This window comes from Euphorbia lathyris, chromosome 3 (genome assembly GCF_963576675.1).
Source record: "Euphorbia lathyris chromosome 3, ddEupLath1.1, whole genome shotgun sequence".
Classification (NCBI taxonomy): domain Eukaryota; kingdom Viridiplantae; phylum Streptophyta; class Magnoliopsida; order Malpighiales; family Euphorbiaceae; genus Euphorbia; species Euphorbia lathyris.
In genome coordinates, this window is record NC_088912.1 from 85,687,944 (window position 1) to 85,711,930 (window position 23,987).

The window sequence follows — 23,987 nt, forward strand, 5'->3', positions numbered from 1 at the left end:
GTCTACGATATTTAGTGTGTTACTAACGCAGTTTTTAAAAACTTATTAAAATACTAACAATTAAATCTGTTACCTATAAGTTAATCACAATTTTTTTTATCAAAATATTTAAAATATTTACTGTATTATTAATATAATTATAAAAACCAATAAAAAATATATAAAACTATTTCAATTTATTGATAAAATTTTGTTTAAGAGATTATATACGATAGTCAAATAATTATAAAAAAAATTCCTTAAGGTTTTCCATTAGATAAAGATAAAATTCATTTTACTTATTAAATTTTTATAATTTCATAAATTAAAATCAAATCTATATACTTTCACAACAATATTAAAATCAAATTTAATCTTACCTCTAAAAATGATAAGGTACCAAAATAGGCCTAAGGTTTTTGGGGAAGTACCCGTTTAGGTTCAACATTCAAAATAGCACTAATATATACTTAACGTTTACAACATAATATCAATTTAGGCTTTACGTTTACAACATAACATCAATTTAGGCCTTACGTACAAAATAGCACCAATATAGGTTTAACGTTTACAAAATAATACGAATTTAAGCTTAACGTTTACAAAATACATCCAATTTAAGCTAAATGTTACAATTAATCATATTATATTATATTATTTTCCTATTAACTTGATATGTTTGTTTAGTTCTATATTCTTGTTTATTATAATACAATTAATTAGTATTCTTACCTATTAAGACTTTATATTTGTTTTTCATCAAAGTTAATTTGGACAGACTTGGAACTGTGATTAAAAAAAAGACGGCAGGAATATTGTTCAATAACGAACAACAGGGATGAAGTGATTTTGAGATTAAAATTGCCATGATCTTGCTGCAGAAAAATTAAGGACTAATTTTGTGTTAATTGACAAATATATTAGAACCAAAACTGACTTTTAATGGAAGGAGTAGAGGCCGGATGAAAAACAAATAAGGTCTTAATGGACAAAATACTAATTAATTGTATTATAATAAATAAGAATATAGAACGAAATAAAAAGATAACATATCAAGTTAATAGGGAAAGAATATAATATAATATGATTAATTGTGATGTTTAGCTTAAATTGGATATATTTTGTAAACGTTAAACTTAAATTCGTATTATTTTTGGGAATATTAAGCATATATTGGTGCTATTTTGTACGTAAGGTCTAAATTGATGCTATGTTATAAACATTAAGCCTAAATTGATATTATATTGTAAACATTAAACTTATATTGGTGCTATTTTGAACATTAAACCTAAATTGGTACTTCCCCAAAAAGCTTAGAGCATCTCCAACAACCTCTTAAGTTGACTTTTAAGTTAAAATTTGAAGAGAGAGAATGAAAATTCATCTCCAACAGCCTCTTAGTGGCTCCTCAAATCACTAAGAGCTTCTTCATCCTTTCTATTAATAGAGAGCCTCTCTCCACCTCTTATTGCCTCCTAACTTCATTTTTTTATTAATAATTTATTATTAATGTGTCTCTCTCCTCACACTATTGGTAATGTAACAATAAAGAATAATTTTAATAATAAAATAATAAATAAGAAGTGAATATAAGGATCATTGTTGGAGATGATATATCTTAGTCACTCTTAAATCACTAAGAGTCAATTATTTATATTATTTTTTAGAGAGATCACTAAGAGTCTCTTGGAGATGCTCTTAGACCTTATCCCTATAGAAATGAAGATAAAACATCGTAATTAATGTTTAGAAACACATGGCAATAAAATTAGGAAAAATATATTATATCATAAATAAATCAGCTTCTCACCAACTTTGCAGCACTTTATTTTTTTTGGTAGGAAAAGTTTAGGTAAGGGTAGGTCTACCTACTCCCAAGGTCAGAACTAATCATAAACCTCGATGAGGATTTACAGTGGAATTTACAGATCACCTATTAATGAGGACTAAATTTTGATGGAGTGGGAATCGAACCTTAATGAAAACGTTTTAAAAAATGTGGATAAGCATTTAACACTAAAAAAACATAGTTAAATTATAAGTTTTTTAGCGTGATAATAATTTTTTTTTATGTAATAGTTAATGTCTTCCAAGATGAATTCCAATATATATCATTATATTTGGCTAAGTGAACTCTTAGTGAGAATATCATGTCTTAGGCTTATGCTTATAAGTGAGATATCTTCCCAAAATAAGAACAAATGATTTTATTTATTTATTTATTCCAAGTGTAAAATAAAGAATTCATTTTTCAATTCCATGTTTAATTATTTTAAACAAGTATAGGAATTTTTTAATAAATGAATTCCATATGACCAAGAGATACCTTAGAGAAGCCAATTAAATTAAAAAAAAAGTAATCATCTTCTAATTTTTTTTTATAGATTACGCGCTTAAATTGTATCCGTACATTGTGTACTCATAATCTAAATACTAATTTATGTTCCACCAAATATTATCATTTTTTTAAAACCTAAACATCATATAAAAACTGGAAATATCTAGCCAGAAAAGAGTTATATATATTATATAAACTTACACCGTCTTTAGCCAACATAATAAAATAAAATCTTAAATTAAAAAGATCATTAAAATGTTTTTATTAGTTTACAAATAACATTGTTAAAAAAATTCTTATTAAAAAATCATTACCTCTAAAAATAATCTTTTATTTTGATTTTTTTAATGGAGATAAACTGTTCATTTTTGGAAATAGTCTAGGTAATGATTTAATTATTTAACGATCTAAAGATGTTTCAGACGGCCACTAAGGTGCTAATGATGATATTTAGTTGAATTAGTATTATCCTATAATATTGATTATTAAATTTTTAAGGAAGATTAAATTAAATTTCCAAGTTGGAATTGAATATGAAATAGACCGAAATTAATGTTAAAAGGATAATTGAAATTAAAGTGGAAACGTGCCAACATTTATAAATATTAATTCAACCCATTTCTGCAGTAATTGATACTCAATGAGTTTATTTCTTTCTTTCTACAGTCAAATAAATATTCATGGTCAAATAATTCATGATAAATTAGACTGCGAATTCAATTAATTCCCTTATTTATTTAGATCAAATTTCTTGAGTTGCAAAGTTCTTAATTTTGTAATTTAAGGAATAATCTCCACCAACCCACTCAATTTACAATTTAATTGAATTCAGCCATTTCTTACTGCTCCTGTCCTGTGTTGAATCATATTTTTCAATTTTAGTATCATAGGTTATCCATACATTTATCACATTAAAGAAAAAAAATACATCCAACTATGCATAATATAGAAAACATGAAGATATTATTGGAACGTAAGCATGAGTGTTTGGTATTAGCATGTGTTATATACGCTTCAAGTTAGATGTATTTATATGTATCGGTGTATCAAAAATTAATATAAAAAAATGTTGTTGAATCTTAATTACCTTTAACCTTTTGGTTCAATTGGTTCCGTGATATTTGAGATCCCACACTGGAAGATATGAAATGAGTAAATCTATATATTTGGGAACGATATTTTGAAATACTAATAGTGTATTAGTGTCAAACCTATAAATTTACTCATTTACAAGTCTCAGAATTTCTCCTCAACGACAAAAAAAATCTGAACGATATCCGCTAAAAAAAAATACACTCTATATAACTCTAAGTAAGAGACTAAGAGTTTGAAGGCCGTATTACTTAGTCGAGCTGGGATTCGATCCTTACTTCATTTATATCTAGATATCTTGTTTGGATAGTACATATTAGATGAATTATTTTGAGTTCTATGATTTAAACCTTTTCAAAATTGAAAGATGATAATCTCAAATTTCGAAATATGAAAGAGATGCGGTCCACATAATTTATATCATGTTACACTATGTGAAAAATATTATCCTTTAATGCAGATTAAAATTTTTTCCTAAAATTCTAGCATATATGATGAGCTTGTGTTGTACTCTTTTTAAACTTAAAAGCACGTTTGCATGCAAAATGCGTCAGAGATACTCCTTCGAGCTAGCTCTGCCCTTGATTGTCTCTCATGTTTAAGAAGTGATATAATTTTCTAATTAAAGAATGTAACATGTTTAACATTACTCCCTGACCCCAATTCATTTGGAGCGTAATATTAACAGGGGATCCAATGTGAACTGTCTTTGAAACCATATAAACAAATACCTAATTCACCTAAAAGGTATCTAAAAAAAGATTATGATTGTCTCTTATATTTAAGGAGTATCCATATATAAATTTCTAATTAAATAATATAAGATATTTAACACATCATCTAATAACATACATTTTCAGTTTCAATCACTTTTCCTCACTTTCACCTCCCTTTTCACCAAGTGTCACTAACTTTCACTTCCTCACCTTTACCCATCACACCTCACACCTTTTTCACCAATCATCATTTAATTAAATAAACTTCATCCAATGGTCATCATTCTCTCTTTTCACTGACCACACGACAAGGGGCATCATCACCAAAATCAGTACATTTATCATGTTATTGTCCTTTTACCTCTTTACGCTCTTTCCTCTTTGTTAACTGTTTTTGTCCTCAATTGCATGTAACAACAAGTTGTATTTTTTGTTTCAAATCAATGAGAGAAGTGACCATTATTCTCCATTCTTTTATTCTTATGATGGTATCAGAGCAGATTTCGTATTTCTGCTGATTTTTCTCTAAAATTATTCTTTAATGTCTAATCTTACAGATAGTAGCCCATACTTTTAGCTATGAATGAAACTCCAACTTTCTCTCGCTCTCTCTCTCACTCACAAACACATGTTCTCACTGGTTCCAATTGCCACCAATGGCTGATATAGGTGAAGTTTGTTTTGATGTCTAAAAACAAATTTGGATTTGTTGATGGAACTATCCAAACACCCAATACAAAGGATCCTTTATAGTGCAATTAGAAAAGATACAACACTATGGTGGATTCATAAATCCTTCACGATGTTTCACAGCAAATAGCTCATAGTATGATTTGGATTGATAAGCCTTGTGGTATCTGGACAAATCAACACGATCGCTTTTCTAAGGGCGATTCAATACAAATCTTAGAGTTGAACAAGGAGATTTATAGTTTCAAGCAAGAGGAGCTTGGATTCACTGGATATTATACCAACCTGAAGACACTATATGATAAACTGTTGAACTTGAGGCCATTACCAAAATATAGTTGTAATCCAGCTTGCAGTTGTGGAGCTATTGCCACAATACGCTATCAGTTCGAGGCAAACCATGTAATTGCATTTCTTTAGGGCCACATAAGAAACATGTTACAAAAAACATGGTTATCCTCCAAATTACATAGGCAGATCCAGAAACAACAATAGATCAAATACCAAGGCAAATCAGGTTGCTAGTCCTAATAATTTTGAGAATGCTGACAATGATCTTGAAGACAGTAGCATGTTTTAGCAACAGTCAATCTAGATCCACTTCAGTATACACTCACCAAGGATCAATACAATCAACTAATAAACTTTCTCCCTTCAAGATCTAATCACAATAATAAGAGTGCAGTGCACAATAGTAGTGCCAATGTGATCACCAGTCATAACTACTCTGATATTACACTAAACATCAACCTTAATTACTCTTCTACATACACATGGATTATGGATACAGGTTGGCCACATAGCTAGTGATCTTAAATTTTTCAAATCCTACAAGCCAATAGAAGGCTGTAGAGTACAATTGCCAAATGGGAATTCTATCATAGTTTCCTATATTTGTATAGTCATTCTCCAGCCAAACCTTGTTCTTGATGATGTACACTATGTGCCAATATTAGCTACAATATTATATCCACTAGCAAGTTGACAGCTACAAACAAGATATGTATCATAATGACTGGTGATTGTTGTGTCATACATGATCATATAAGGAAGGAGATGATTGACTATGCTAAGGAGACATGGGGCTTGAATCACCTAGTTCAAGCATATATTCATGTTTTGACAGGTTTTACAATTTTGACATCTTCAGTTGCCAATAACTACATTTGGCACAAGAGACTAGGTCATCCATCTTCACAAAGGATGCAAAAGTTAGACAATTTTATTACAAACTTTAACTTTAAACATCCAAATCCTTGTGATGTGTGTCAATTAAACATCAAAATTTGTTCCAAGCCAAGTTTGAGGAGGGGGGGGGGGGGGGGTAATAACATACATTTTCAGTTTCAAACACTTTTCCTCACTTTCACCTCCCTTTTCACCAAGTTTCAATATTTTTTTTAATTCTGTTACACAAAACGATGCATTTTCACTTAAGTGGAACGTTGTCGTTTTGTGTAATTTGAATTAGGAAAAAAAAAATCAAAACCTAACTATAATCCTACTAACACACAAAGAAATGAGCCTTCAGTTCTCAATTTTCTCTCACTCTCACTCTCACTCCCACTCTCACTAAATCCCTCTCCCTCAATTTCGAAAACCCCAAACCTAATATGCTTCTTCTCTCTCAGTCACTGTCATCCCTCCTTCGAACAAGGACGACTTCGTATTTTCTCTCACTTCAAACCAGGAATGAATGAAGGTTGAATTGAAATCTGCTTTTTCTCGTTGCTTTTCTTATTTTCTTACTTATGAATTCCTGTTTGTTTGTTGTTAATTTTCATCTCTTTTTATTCTGATGTTTAATTCATGTTTGTTTGCTTTTAGTTTTGGTACCTCGTTGCTAATTTTTTTTTGTTCCTTTAATTTTGGTTGCTCATTTTATGTATTTTGTATGATATTTTTATGTAGTTGTAAATTGTAATTTAGCTATTTAGCAATTTTTATCCAATTTAGCATTTAACTATTTCAACTTATTTGGTGAAGATGTTGATTTTCACGGATGTTTTAATGAAAATATGGAAGCACTTGTATTGGCCCAAAATAAAATAAATTTTATTTTTTATGTATATAGAAAGCTTATGTTTAATTTAGGGTATAGTTTCTATTTTTGTCTAGAAAATAATGAAAAATACACTTGTAAACTAACCGCCAACCGATGAGAAAGTCCGGCACTACGCAGGGCGTGTCTTCCAATACGCGGGGCGTAGATCAAGCAACCAGATAAGGTCTGCTTCAGAGGCTCCAATACGCGGGACGTAACCTCAGAGACGCCACGCGTAAAACTTGGCAACAAGGCGTTTCGAGATCAGAAGCCCCAACACGCGGGGCGTCCATTCTCATACGCAGGACATACTTCCTTACGCGGGACGTAATGCCAAGTACGCCACGCGTATGCACCATCAACAAAACGCGCCAACTCTAGAAGCTGCACTACGCGGGGCATAATCAACATTACGCGAGGCGTAACCAAGAATACGCGGGGCGTATCGTCTCTTCCGGCAGCAGTTGGAAGGAGTCAACAGTAGTTTGTGGAAGTTGAGGTAGTGGGATGATGTTGCATTGGTGGTTAGTGGTAGTTGGAGGAAGTTGAGGTAGTGGGGTGATGTGGCATGGAGGTGGTTGAGTTAGTTGGTGAATAATTACCAAAATGCCACTGAATAATTACCAAAATGCCACTCTAAAATACTATAAATAGACCCCATCCCCTTCATTAAAAATCACACTCAACACACAACAAAATCCCTCTCTAAAGGTTACTCTCAATGCTCTCTTTGTAGTTCTTAGCTCTTAGCTCCTAGTTCTTCAAGTTCTTCTTTTCGTTCTTCGTTTTTCTTAGTTTTAATCCCTCATTTAGCTTCCTTTAGCTTCAATTCAAGTTCCAAAGCCTCTTTTCAAGTTTATCGACTCAAACTAGTGTTTTTAAGTCGTTACTCTGCTCAAGTTTTCAATTAGAATTTCCTTTCTAAACTAATTTTCCAGATTCGTCTATCCTTTTTTAAAGCTCAATTCTGTCCATTTAAAGTCATTTTTTGCTTTCAATCTCTTCGATAAAGTTGTTCCTAACGTTCTGAAGTTCGATCTAGTGTATTTACTTTCCCAATTCTGTGCCCAGAAACTCTATCTACGAGCTGATCTTTGCACCTCAAATCATTTTAGACATTCTGCCCAGAATTTCCCAAATTCGACTAGTTGTTTTCAAGGCTAGATTCCGTCCATTTAGAATTTTTTTTAGCCTTCGATCCCTTATAGAAAGTTGTTCCTGACTTCCCGAAGTTCAATTTACACTATTTACTTGCCCAATTCCGTGTTCTTAAGCACTCCAACTAAGCTCCCCAAAGTCAAAGTTTAAATCTGCCCCATTTGCCTACCAACGTTTTGCTATTGCCAAGATCATATACCGTACGGGCCCGACCGGTTGCAGCTCTCCAAGGACTTCCAGCCGACACCAAAATTCAACATCAATCCGAGATAGCTATTGTGGCTCCGAGTTTGTTGTTGAATTCCAATTTATTTTAATTGCATTTCAATTTCTTGTATTTGATTTGTTCTTCCATTTCAATTGAATTAGCTATATGTTTAGTATAGAAGTTCTTCAATTGTAATTCATTTCCAGTTTCATGTTTCAAACATTTATTCAATCAATAAAATACCGATTTTTCACCAAATTTCGTGTCAATTTCGCACTTTAAATTCCTTTATTTCCTCGTCTTCAATTTACCCGCATTAGCTTAAATAAAACAATTTATCTAGCAAAGTTTCTATAACGGCGCTAGAGACCCAAGAGGGACTTTTTCAATCCTTGCGTCCCTCGCCAATCGTTTCGATTAGATTTCAAGTTTTGGCGCGCATTTCCATAAACTTAACCATTTTAATTGAGAAGTAATCTTCTCTGGCACGCCCGCACCCTAACCACACGTGACAATGTTGAAATTAGCATATTCGCAAAATATCGCTAACAACTTGTTAATTAGTTAACTTATTTGGTGAAGATGTTGATTTTTTTTATGGCTGTTTGTTTTAATGAAAATGAAAAAGCACCTGTTTGTTTGTTTTGGGTATTCTAGCAAACTAGTCGAATACATGTGCGATGCACGGGATATGAAACTTTTATATAATTTAGATAAATAAATAAATTGACATATTTATTTTTAAGTAATTTTATATTATGCTATGAAATTTTTTTATATTATGTATTTTTGAAATTAATATTTTTTTTGAATGAAAGAATGAATTAATATTAATCAGAAAGAATCATTAGCCAAAAGGCTTACAATTGAACGAGGGACAATATTTGTTATGGTTGGGCACGAGGATGATAAGCCTAGTCTAGCAAGCTCGTCCGCCACACTGTTAGCTAACCTACGAACGAACCGGAACTGACATCCCGGAATAGATTGTGCTAATAGCTGACAGTCTGCAATCACCATACCTAGGCTAGATAAATCAGCATCGCTTTCGCAACATAACGCTTGTATCACAACTTGAGCATCTCCCTCAACACAAACCTCCTCCTCGCCCCTGTCTTTAAGCCAACTAAGGGCCTCCCTACACGACATAGCCTCCGCTAAAGTCGGTGGAAAAGAACCCACAATCCTGCTGAATTTTGCCGCAACTATCTCGCCTCTACTGTTGCGGATAATCGCTCCCGCACCCATCATACCTGAATTGGGGTGAACTGCGGCATCAAAATTTAATTTGATACCGGAGATAGGCGGACACCATCTTGGTAAGCAGCTGATTTGTGATTGTTCTGGGATCGGTACCTTTCCTTGCTGGGCCGATTTCCAAGATTGATAAAATTGATCCGCACGACCTGCTATGCTCCTCGGAATAAACGACTGACAGTTCCAAACCAACTGGTTTCTCCCGTACCAGAAAAACCAGAGCAGCGATGCTACTCTCCCCAATTGTTCCGCAGTACAGTTTTGGATTGTCGACATACTCCATCTATTGAAGTCTTCATGGTGTGCCTGACTGAACTAGAAGACAGATGAATATTCCCAAACTCTTTTCATCACCGGGCACTGAAGGAATAAATGAGAGATGGACTCTTCCGATTGAAGACAGAGAGGGCAGCGGGTACTGATATCAACCCGGCATTGAAACAATGAGACCTTTGTTGGGAGTATATTCCACACGACACGCCACATGAAGTTTCTAACTTTCGACGGACAGTCTGATTGCCATAGCTTACTCCACGGGGCGGAGCACACATCTTTTGGAGGACTCGGGTAGGCCTCCATCAATTTGTAGTAAGCCGTTTTAACACTGTAGATACTTAATATATATTTTTATTGATAATTCAAATTAAATTAAATTAATTTTGAAAATCATTGAATAATTTTTTTATAGAATTTTTATTAAAGGTGACTGATTTATTTATTTTTACAAAATTTAATAATTTTTACTTTTTAGTAATTTTAATATATTTTAATATTTTTTTATAACTGTAATTCTGTGAAAAAATAATAATAAAATAGGAAATTAATTGAGAAATATATTAGAATATAATGAAAAACCAAACATTGAATTAAACTACAATTAAAATTAAATATTATATTTACGATACAAACGAATTACAATCTATGTTAAAAAAATAGTGATTTTCACCTTGTCAGTGACTGACCAAGTGAATTTGGCCAGTCACCGTTAGATCCAAGCTTGTTAAAATTATGTGGTGGAGATTAAAACAATCGTATGATTTAGATTTACACTTTCTGGATCTAACGATGACTGACCAAATTCACTTGGTCAGTCACTGACCAGGTGAAAACTACTGCATCTTGATGATAATCATTTTCCTAGATGGAATTTCATGATCACCAAGTATTCGAATTCAATTATTCATTATGCTACAATAACCCAATATATCCAATTGAATCAGCTTAAAGTGATGATTTCTCATATTTCGTCCTGTAATATCTCATCAAGACATTCAATCAATTTGTTCTTCATTGTTTCACTGTATAGAATATCAGTCATGCTCGCAGATATCACTTATTTGACATCATTAATATTTTCTAATAATTATATATTTCGTAAGTAAGAAAAACAAACAAAAGAATAGAAAACAAAAATGAAAGGACAAAAAAGATAATTAGGAGATAACTATCTTCCTCTCGTTTTTTTTCAACAATAAGAGATAATGTCAAGATATAAGCATATGAAGAGGAGATTGGAAATATTTTTTGCCCATGAATTAAAAAATTCATTTTTCTTAATGAAGTATTAAGTCTATAAATTAATTTAAGTTAAATAAAATTAAATAGCAATTGTAACCACTCAGTATAAAAAAAAGTTTTGTAATTAATATGTGACATTAATTCTATTAATTTAAAAAATTAAGCTCAATATTTATGTATTTGAAGAGATTCAAATAATAATATTTTTTAATTAATATTTTCCAACAACTTGTTCATCTTAAAAAACTCTTGAAATACTAACAATTTTGTACAAACCACAATATAATGGTTAAAAACTATATAAACCAATGTTGCAAAAGCAATTATCTCAATATCCCATAATTAATCTATATTTTTAGGATTTTGAGTATCAATATTTATTTTTATTTACCTTCATGGTTCCGAATTAGAAAAATCAATTTAACTTCAATTAATGGAACATGGGTAACGACAAAAATGGAATTTCATCTCTGAAAGATGAAACTTTAACAACTATTGTTTAATAAAAATAAAACAACACAATTGAGAACAAAAATAACTACAACATATAAAAAAAATCGAATAACTACCTTGAGAAACATAAGAATTTCTTGTAATTTTTTACACTTTAGCGTTTCCCGATTTTAGTTGTCCATACATCTTCTATTTCTATCGGATTTCTTCAATTGGAGATATCAGTTTGAAAAAAAAAGACAAATAAAAAAGAAAAAATGGATAAAATAGCGAGAGGTATAGAACTTGGGTAACAGGAGAAATGGATCTGAAAGATCAAACTATAACAACTATTGTTTAATAAAAATAAAACAACAACACAATTGAGAATAAAATAACTAAAACATATGAAAAAACTCGAATAATTACCTTCAGAAATATAATACTATCTATCATGACCAATGAATATAATGATGGAATACTATATATCATACTTTATATAGAAGTTTATTTGTGACTTTTGGATTTTTTTTTTTTCATCTTCCTATAGCGCTCACTTTCTTTTATTATTTTAATTAATGGGCTAGTAATTGATTAATATATTATAAATATAAATCTGTTATTTTTAATTTTGATTTTTTTACTACGTTGACAACTCATCAAAAAAACCTCTAAAACACGTTTCCTAATTTCTCCCTGTTTCCACTATTATATATATAGTATAGATATATCAACTAGAATTTGGTATTCTGAAACAAATTACATGTTTAACTTAATTAAAAATTATATGTTATTTGATTAATTGTAAATTATAAATATATCACTGAGATGATGCATCTTTTCGTAGTTCTAACTTAATTTTCGTATTTTATTCTCCATTGCAGTAGATAAATCATAAACTCAGTTATAAAAAATGTTTTGCTAGAAAAAATACTTGCTCAAATTATTTATTTATATTGTTATTGAATTTTTGTACAATTTTTTTACACCATAAAATTTGCCCCTACTGCCTGTTAATTCCGGATCCGTCCTGTGATTATACCATATAAATAAAAAGAATAACTTACCTCCAAAATGTATTTGAATGGGAAAGACTAATTCATATATATAGTTCAAAAAATGTGATATATTTAACAAAATCTCTTGGTGATCTTAATCAATATTTAGACACAATATATTGGGTAGACTAAGTCTTTTGTTTTAATTTTTTTTTTCTTGTAAATGTAAAAAATAAAAATAAAAGTTGCATAGATGATATCATGATGAACTCCTCAATGATTACACTGTTTGACCAGGTACCCACATGTGCAGACAAGTGAAGAGACATAATTAAATAACAAATATAAATTAATTGTTTGTTTGTTGGAGCATCTCTAACAGTTTCTTAGTTTGACTCTTTAAATTAAAATTTAAGGAGTAAGAATTAAAAATCAGCTCCAACATTCTCTTAATGGCTCTTTAAATCACTAAAAGCATCCCCAACAGCCTCTTAAGTTGGCTCTTAAGTTAAAATTTGAGGAGAAAGAATGAAAATTCATCTCCAACAGTCTCTTAGTGGCTCCTCAAATCACCAAGAGCCTCTCCATCCTCTCTATTAATAGAGAGTCTCTCTCCACCTCTTAGTGTCTCCTAACTTTATTTTTTATTAATAATTTATTATTGATGTGTCACTCTCCTTCCACTATTGGTAATGTAACAATAAATAATAATCTTAATAATAAAATAATAAAATAATAAATAAGGAGTGAATATAAGGAGTATTGTTGGAGATGATAATCTAATTAGTCACTCTTAAATCACTAAGAGTCAATTATTTATATTATTTTTAGAGAGCTCACCACGAGTCTCTTGGAGATGCTCTAAAAGCCTCTCCATCCTCTCTATTAATAGAGAGTCTCTCTCCATTTCTTAGTGCCTCTTAACTTCATTTTTTTATTAATAGTTTATTATTAAAGAGTCTCTCTTTTCACTATTGATAAATATAACAATCATTAATAATTTTAATTATAAAATAATAAATAAGGAGTGAATATAAAGAGTATTGTTGGAGATGATATATCTTAGTCACTCTTAAATCAGTAAGGGAATGTTTGATTAGATAAACTTAGACCATTCTAATGAAATTGAATTATTTCCTTTATTAATATTTGGTTAAACAAATATTGCTTAGGAAAGAGAATCACATTCCCTCCCTATGACAATTATTCATTCCCTCTCATTTTCACTTCAATCAAATTTCATTCCCATTCCTAATGATTTATTGAAAAAAAAAATTAAAAGAATCATAACATATCCACGTTTTATCAACACAAACCCACCACTATTTTGCCAAACCACACGTACACAACCATTCATAATTTATAATTTATATAAAATATGAATATATTATATGCAAATGCTTTTCCTACTAATTTATAAAACGATTTTTTTTTACAGTAAAAGATAAAGTTATCATTAATAAACCTTTAATTTATTTTCCTGGATGATCTAATTTATTATTATTATTGTTTAGTTTAATTGCAGTTATAATTGTTATTATTATTATTTACTAAACTATTTTTTACAAATTTTGTACTCGATTCTAAGGAACCAAACAACTTTAAAGGGAAATACATTCCGATTCCAGATTGAACCAAACATGTTAAATAGATAATCATTCCGTTTTCGATTCCGCCACATTCCGTTTCCGTTTCCGTTTCTCATTCTGAAGTTTGAACCAAACGCACCCTAAGAGTCAATTATTTATATTATTTTTAGGGAGTGCACTAAGAGTTTCTTGGAGATGCTCTAACTTTGCCAATTTGTTACCTGCGCTTTGTATATTCTGTCTAGGGACTTTTTGTTACCTACTTTTGATGTTGCTAATTACCGTTGGAAAATGCTGCTTTATTCCTATTTTTAGAAAATGCTACTTTTCAGATATAAAAATCAAATATAGGGTTCATTTAGCTACTTGATATTTGATGTTCCTGTTTGCTGATTGTTGTTCATATTTGCTGTTGTTTTTGGAAAAGACTATTTTTCCAAAAAGCAGAGATTTTCTGCTTTTGTAAAAAAATTCAGCAGTAAAAAGCAAACATGAAAAGACTAACCAAACATCTAAAACGCTGCATTTTAAAGTGAAAAGACAAACAAAATGTGAAAAATAGGTAAATAAATACCCTCATAAGCTCCCTAACTAAATACCTGAAACCTCTTTTTTTTTTTTTAATAAACAGACAAACATGAATATTAAAAATACCAACCAAACACCCCCTAATAATATAAACCCATTATATGTATAATTTTCTATTTGAGATTTTTAAACCTTGATTGCAGGTTTATATCACTAACGGATATTCCAACATCAATTCCTTAACTTTAGGGTTTCTAGCATGAAATTTCACAATATTACTAACAATACATGAAACCATTATAATATAGGGAGATAAAGTTGACTTAACATATAAATTTGATTTCAATATATAAAATGATGCAAATTTAACTCTAACAATTTCAAACAAGATCAATTTTAGTCCTATATTACTAAAAATTTAAAAAAGACTAGTTTGAATGTTATACCTCCAAATATCAATTGTCTTAATATTTAGTGTGTTATTAATATAATTATAAAAAACCTCTTAAAATGCTAACAACTATGGTGGCGTTTGATAAAACTTAAAATTAAGTGCTGAAAAAATAAGTACTGAATTTTAAGTGCTGAATATTATAAATGCTGAAAGTATTAAATGGTATAACTGTTTGATAAATACTAAAAATAAGTACTGAATTTAAAAATATTAGTTAATAATGTTCAACTTAAAATATTAAGTTAAATATTTTGACTTATCAGAATAAGTGATTCTGTGACTTAACTGAAATATTTAAATTGTGTTATCAAACAAACTTAAACCTAATAAGCACTTACGGGGTGTTTGTTAGGAGGGATATAGGAGGTGTGATAGGAATAAAAAAAAAACACGAGATAAGTTATCCCGCGTTTGTTTGTGAGATAGAAGAGTGAGACAGATGAGGGATAAGTCTCTTATCCCTCGAATCCTATACCCAGGAGGGAGTGGTATAAAGAGGTGGGATAAGCTCCTGCGATTTTAATAGGATGGAAACGTCCATCTTATCCCTCAAATTAATGTTATGTAGTTTAAATAAGGTTAAAATAGTAAAATGTATTATTTTATCCTTATCCCTATCCCACGTACCAAACATTGAATAATAATTCTCGAATTATATTTTTATCCTTATCCCAACTATTAATCCTTGTCCATATCCCGACCTTTATTCTTATCCTTATCCCAATAGAATACCAAACGCCCCGTTAATGTATTAATTTTAAATGCTGAAACTGGTTATCAAACAAGGCATAAGTCGGCCACATATAAGTTAATCACAAAAAACTTTATCAAAATGTCTATAATACAATATCCACCATGTTACTAATACAGTTACAAATAACCAATAAAAAACGTACAAAACTGTTTTAGTTTATCGACAAACTTATTTGAAAGATCCAATGTGAAAATTAAATAATAATCAAACAAGATTTTTCAAAATTTATAGGACTAAAATTGATTATGCTTGAAAATATTAAGACTAAATTTATATCATTTCTAGAATAGAATAGAGTCAAATTTATACATTTAGAAAAATGTTACTACTAGAAAATTGTCAAACTGTGACGGAAAGTTGTGACGGAATTAATTCCGTCTCAAATCCTAGACGTATTTCCGTCACTAAATATTCCGTCAATGCTTGTGACGGAAATTTACGAAATGAAATTTTCCGTTATAAAAAACCAACGGGAGAATTCCCGCTATCATGTGTAACGGAATTCGAGACGGAAATTATTCCGTCTCAATATATTGACGTTTTTTGCGACGTTTTTATTTGTTCCGTCACAATAGAAAAATAATTTTATAATTTTGCTTTATCTTTAATAAAAGAACCTTTCAAAAAATATGTTAAATAAAACCAAAAATATATATATCTACGGTTTTATAAATAATATAATATTTTAATATCTATCATATATATTTTTTAAGGTGCAAAAATACCCCCTAATACTTACAGAAATGAGCAATTTTATCCTTAAAATCTAAAATTGTGCAATTTTACCCATAACGTTGGCACCCAAGAGCAATTTTACTTCTAAGGTTGGCTAGTCAGGACAATATTAGACATTATTCTAAAACACAAAGATTTTGTTCCTTATTCTGTACCAGTTACACGTAAGTTGATTCTAAAAAAAGATTTAATATTTTTTGTGATTAAATAAATATTTGAATTTTTTTGTCCAACTCATTCAAAATGCAGTATATTTTTAAATTTAAAAAAAAAAAAATTAAAGTTCAACCATATGTTTGTGGTCTGTTACTAATGAGTTATAAAATGACGCACATGTGAAGTGTAGATGATAAGATTCATGACCGAGATTGACGAATAATTTCTCCAATTAACCCAACTTGTCAACATTAAGGGAAATTGCACTTGGCTGCCAACATTAAGAGTAAAATTGCATAATTTTAAACGTTAGAGGTAAAATTGTTCCTAAGGGTAAACGTTGAAGGTATTTTTGCATTTTATCTGTCTTTAAACAAAATATATACTCCTGGAACCAATTTGAATTAGATATCAATCCATTTATTTACACATTTGACCTTATTTTTTTGGTTTTTCCAAACACGTCACTTAAACCACGTCGTTTACAAGGAAGAAGGGATAAACGATGTGTTTTCATGCCGCCGACTCCACGTTCTACCTCTCTGGTGAGTTTCTTACTCCCTCTTTCCTTTACTTTCTCCATTTTTCCCGGTTCCATGATCTCCATTTTCGTTGGGGGTTTGAGACCTGCTATTCCATTTTCTGCGTGTCTGGTGGTTCCTTCTATTTCACCCTTTACTGATTCTTTATTTATTCTACTTTTTGTTCTTGCTAATTTAGTGATTCATGTGGTCAATAATTTCAGAGTTGCTTTTTTTCCTTTTTTTGTGAATCTTTTGAATCCATGTCTTCTCACGCTGTTGATGAACTCCTCTCAATTTCTCAATCTATAATTTAGCTCCTTAGTTGTGTCTCTGTGCTTAATAACTTTAGTTGGGGATAATATTTCATCATATAGCAGCAAAACATTAGCTTTTACTAATGTGGGTTTTCTTGAGCAGTATTTGGCTAAAATTGTAATGTTGGATATCTTATTCATTTTGATGTCAATCTATGCATACATATTAAATTGATTTGTTCTTAAGTCTTAATTCTTTAGTTTTACAAGGTATCCTCAACCCCTGACCATTTTCTATTGTAAATTATTAATTTTATTACCCAAAATATTAATTACAAAAAGTTTTGCACTAATCCTTCTGCTAAATGAATTAAGCATTTGGTTCAAACTTTGGGTTCAATTGAAAACTGCACATTTATATTAAGAACTAGCTTTCAGGAAAACAATAATTATATTTGTATGGTTCCCTCATTTTTTTCATATTTCAACAAATCACATAATTCTAACTTCCTCAAATTTTTCCTATTTTTTATGTTGCATATTAATTTAATACTATCACAAACAAGTGTGTATCTGCCTGTGATGACTTTTTTGCATTTTTTCTTGTCTAACAGCTTGTATGCTCCAAATCCGAAACTTAGAGAAACAAGTGTGCCAATTGAAAAATCCTACCTGCTCGAAGCAATTATGGAAGATTGCAAAGACTACTTCACTGAAACCAATAAACGAGTGTCCTTTGAGTATGCAGTTTTAGGTACAATTGTTACATTTCAATGCAATTTTCTCCCCCGATCCCCATTGTATACTTGAGGTTTTAAAACATAATGTTAATCTCAAAGACATTATTCTTAAAACAAATTTGTCTTTTGTCTCCGCAGCTGGGGTGAATGATAGAAAATTGAACTTGTTGACCTGCTTCATGAGTGGGGATGTGGCTCTCATGTGAATTTAATCCCTAGTCTTATCAATATCATGTCTCATGTACTTCATTTTCAAATCTTTTTTTTGGAAGGGGGAACCTAGAACATCCAGCGATATTTGTTTTGTTTTTCGCTATAGAATTAGGTGGATTTAACAGAAAATTTTGATGATCTATGATTAGTTTTGTATATTGTATCCAAATCAACCAAGAACTTTTGGTTTTATAGATTCGTTTTGAAGATTAAAAGCCACTTGAGGGACTTCTTTTCTGGTAGTTGGCTAATTAATGTAGATGTGTATTTTTGTGTTCAGGTGGATAACAAAAACTCCTCAGCAGTGGCCATGCTGGCTAGAACTGATGGTATATGCAAGGAACACTCTCTGTTCTCTATGCTCTTTTGCAGATCTAGGAATCTAGACGACTGATGGATGCATGAGTTTTTCCTTGTCATTAGATGTGAATTTTTTTATATTCCATCCTTTAATTTGAAGAACCAACATGATAAGAGTGGCAGATTCTGTGGCAATCTGGTGGTGTCAAAGCATCATGATGCATAAATTGGAGACCAAGGATTTGTTGATGCAGGATCTATCCATGCTTATTCATTTTATTGTTTTCATGTGTCCTAGCATGCCATTCTTATACAAGAATATAAAAGATGCATTGATGAATTAAGCGTATTTTGTACTTGTTTTTGCAGTTATATTTTTTGTTCATTTTTTATATGTTTTATACACCTGAATTTTTATTTTGGATTCATAACTGTTCCATTGATTCTTTCCTTCAGAAATCTGCTCCCAAGCCAGTGCTACCTCTTTAAAATTATCCATCTTCAGCTCCTTGTGTAGGTTCTAGTGTAGCACCACTATATAGATCCTCACGTTTCAATGGATCTTCAATTCGTCCATTTGAGGTGCCATTTTCTGGTGGGTTATCTTATTTCTATAACTACAACAGCTGCTTTCTGCAAGCACCTTATAGGCCGCTATACATATCTGGACCACCTCCTTATTCTGGTGGCTCTGTGGTTAGAAATGGTTCGTTCTTGGATCTTACTTTCCTTTTATGTTTATCTCTCAATTTTTTTCTTAATGATGATTGATTTTGTAATATCTTAAATCTTTCTGCCCTACTTCATATATCAGGTGATACGATCTCCACCTTTCCCAATCATTGTTTTGTTAACTGTGCAATATGCATGATCTTATGTTTAAGTCTCTGTTTGTATTTTATATGATATACTTTGAACAATTGGGTTCTTTGGTTCTTATTATGAATTTACCCTTCTTTGTCAGGTGGGATGTATGGTATGCCCCCTTGATGGACCGGTATGGATTGGCTATGCCAATGGCCCCTGCTGTCATGGTATGTTAAGTACAACATTCTTATTTGGAATTTAGAAAATATAGTTCAATTTAGTGTTTTAGCATATTATATATAGGAACATGTTGTAACTTGATTATGGTCACTTAATTTTTGTGACCAGTGTTGTACCTCGCCATTATATTTTCTCAGTTGCAGGGCTTTAAACATTTTGTGTTGGTTTATTCTTCAAATACAAAGTTAAATAAATTCACATTCTACCGAAGTTTGGTGTTTTTCTCTTATCCGTAGTTTACATTATATTATATTGTAACAAATTCATTAAAAATAATAAAGTTAACCTATAATTCAACAAGACTAATGTTAGATATCTTGAGTTGCAGCTTTAAAATTATGTCTAATTCTATGATACTTGCTTGGTTTGAAAATAAACTCACCATGTTCCGTTTTCATGGCTTTTAATTCACTTATTTATTCCCTTCCTCTTTAGGTCTTCCGCTTTGCAACTAGACGCTATTCGTACTATATCATGACAGCATGGACATAATTATATAATCTTAAATTTTTGGATTTATTAATATATTTTAGTTTAAATTATATTGATTTTTAGTATATATCTATTATATATATATATGAATTATGAAATCAATTTCATTTAAATGTATTATTTAGTATTAAAAAAACATAAACATTATATTGAGACGGAATTCCGTCAGCAATTTCTATTTCTGACGGATTAAAGATTCTTTACGTTTAGTTCTTTGTAATCCGTCGGAATTTTGTGACGGAAAAACGTCATTGAATAGCGTAAGGATGTCTTAACGTTTATTTTCGTCTCAAATTCCGTCTCCACTGCTGATGGAATTCCGTCACCAGTCCGTCAGAACATTCCGTAAACGTAAGTGAAATCTGCATCGACTGATATAACCACGGGTTTCGTTTCGTCTTAAATTTCGTCACTAAAACGATTTAGTTACGGAATCATGCGATTTATGACGGATTTTTCCGTCACAATTCAACAATTTTCTAGTAGTGTGTGAAGATAAAATTTGGTTCTTATTCCTTAAATTATCAAGCTTGATTAAGTAATAAATATTAGGATTGATTACCACAATAATATATGCTCCGATTCTTATTAAAACAACAACCAAGACAAATACAAATAGGCATCCTTAACTTTTATAATAGGCTTAAAACATCATTTGCCCCCTGAACTTGTCTAAAAAGGTTGATTGGCCCCCTAAACTTTCAAAGTAATCCGATAGCCCACCAAACTTGCATAAAATATTTAGTTAGTACCTTGAACTTGCGTAAAATGTAATCAATTGATCACTCGGTCGTGAAAAAGTAAGTTAAATTCGGAAGATGTATTCCACGCATCTTAGAATGTAATTACATAATTTAAAAATAGATTAAAAAAGAAGTTATTGCTTCCTCAACTATACAACTTGTCGTCTCTAATATTAGAACCATATACCCTGATTTTAGTTGTTTTACTTTTTCTAAGACTCGTGCAATACATCTTCCGCATTTAACTTACTTTTTCGCGATCGAGTGATCAATTGATTACATTTTATTCATGTTCAGGGGGCTAACTGAACATTTTATGCAAGTTGAGGGAGCTATCAGAACACTTTGAAAGTTCAAAGGGCCAATCAACTTTTTTGGACAAATTCAGGAGTAAATGATATAAAGCTTTTATAATATTTTCAAGTTTTATGCATTAACATATAAAAAACATTTTGGATGTTTTCAATGTTAATAAATATTGTATTTGGGTAATAGTAATTTAAGGTCTCTAATATGGTAGGAACTGTGCAATTTGGAATGATAATACTGTTGTTGCAGAAAATATCATGAAATTATGTGTTTCAGTCTTAAAGAATTGGTAGGATGCTTAGGCGAGTTTAAAGATAGTTAGTTTGGAAACTTTTGGGTTGTAGACATGATGGTGTTCCCGCCAAATATGTTAAAAGTGAATGTAAATGCATCAATTGTTCCTAGAGAGGGATCAGGGCAATGCTATGCGATTCCTATAATAATTTCTGTAGTACTTCAACGTGTAGGAAATCTGAGTATTTTTTAAGGGAGGGTGAAACTATTAATATTCGTAAGGCACACAGTTGGTTAAAAGGAATGAGCTGGATGAGATTAGAGTGAAGTTTGATGCATTAGTTATGATTGATCACCTCCAGCAGTCTAGCTTCCGCTTGGCATATGGATTATTGTTGACAAGTGTAGGGCTTTTCGTGGTTCTTTTAATGATGTAACTATCAATTTTATAGGTCGTTATGCAAATGGTATAACTCATATGTTAGCTCGAGCAAAGATTTCTTTATTAAAATTCTCGGAATAAATTACCATTCCTTTAAATTTTATTGTTCATTCTTTGTATCCAAATTTTTATTGATGAATTTGTTATTTGTTAAAAAAAAGCACATATATTAAGTTCTGTAAACACTTAACTCGGTTAAAAGTATACCCTCTTCTATTTGGATTTGTTATAGATAAATTCCTTATCTATTACATATTAGATATATAAAATTCTGATTTTAAAACTTAAAAAATACAAGTTTTAGATGTTTCCAAATGCACATCATTCATTTATTAAATCTTTATTAATAGTCCATCCATGATCACTATAAAAAAAAATGTATTTTAGTAAAGGAAATCTAATCAATTAGTCAATACATTCTTGGATTATCAAAGAATCATACAACACATCCAATTTGCAATATATATACTTTATCTAATTGTTCGGTTCGAGACTTGTTGAATATTATTTAGACCGATTACTTTTCAATTAAAGTTTTTTTTACGTAAATTAGAATTTAAATTTGAGATCTCTAATTTAATAAATTTGAAACTTTTAAACACCCAAATCAACTTTTATTAATCAATTTGCAATATTAATATAGTTGAGTAGTATATATTTAATAGAAAACCTCAATGTGGCAACTTTCTATTATAAAAGTCAAAAGATACAGTAGCAAAACTTCTCCTTTAATTTTGAAGTATCAAATCTTTATTTATTTATTTTTAACAGTTTAAGATTGACAATGTATCTTTTAAATAACTCCGCCTGTGAGGGTCACTTGGTGGCCTTTACAGCCGGTCCCAAGTCCGGACAAAGGAGGAGGGTTGCGGTAGGTTTGTGGCGGCCATCGTAAAACTTAGCCACATCTTATGACATGAACCATACTATAAATATCGTTGGGGCGTTCCCTACTCAGCGACGCGCTGCACTTCCTAGATCCAGGTGTAGTGATAAATGTGCAAGGGTTGCTAGGTCGTCGCCCCGAAGCGGCGCGCCACCCCAGGACCCGGGGGTGGTGTCAAATATGCAAGGGTTGCGGGTAAATAAGCTAGTCCACGGTAATGGTGGGGGTAGGGGTAGGGGTAAGGGTAGTAGGTTACGCTTTGGGACATGGAACATAGGATCTTTGACATGAAGATTAGCTGAAATTGTGGATGTTATGAAGAGGAGGAGAATAAATATAATGTGTCTACAAGAAACCAAGTGGGTTGGAGCCAAGGCTAGAGAAATAGCTCCTTGTGGTTATAAGCTTTGGTACTCAGGAAAGGATAAGGGTAGAAATTGAGTAGGTATTCTTATTGATAGGGAGTATATTGATGATGTAGTAGCGGTATCTAGGAAGAGCGATAGAATTATGAGTGTTAAGCTAGTGATAGGGGATGAGGTTGTGAATGTCATTAGTGCATATGCGCCACAAATAGGATTAGATGTCTCCATAAGACAAGCTTTTTGGGAGGACTTAGAGGAAGTGGTGCAACAGGTTCCTAGGGATGAAAAAATGGTACTGGGGGTGATCTCAATGGACACGTGGGCTCTAGGCGATTTGGGTTTGAGAGTGTTCATGGAGGGTATGGTTTTGGAGATAAGAATGAAGCAGGAAATGATATTTTGGAATTCGCATCAGCCTATGACTTGAGTATCATGAACACATAGTTTATGAAGAGAACATCCCACTTAGTGACTTATCAGAGTGGCGGTAATGCGAGCCAAATTGACTTCTTCTTAGGAAGGAGTGCTTGGAGAAAGAGTTATATTGATTGTAAGGTGATCCCTGGTGAGAGTACGACAACCCAACATAGAGTAGTGGTGCTTGATTTTCGAAGTAGGAAATGTATAAGAAAACAAACACCACAAGTAGAGACTAAGATTAAGTGGTGGAAATTGCAAGGGGAGAATCAACAAAAATTTGTGGATGAGATGCCCAAAAAAGATGTTTGGACTTGTAATATGGATTTAGATTTAGATTCGATATGGACTAAGATGGAGCATAGTATAAGGGAA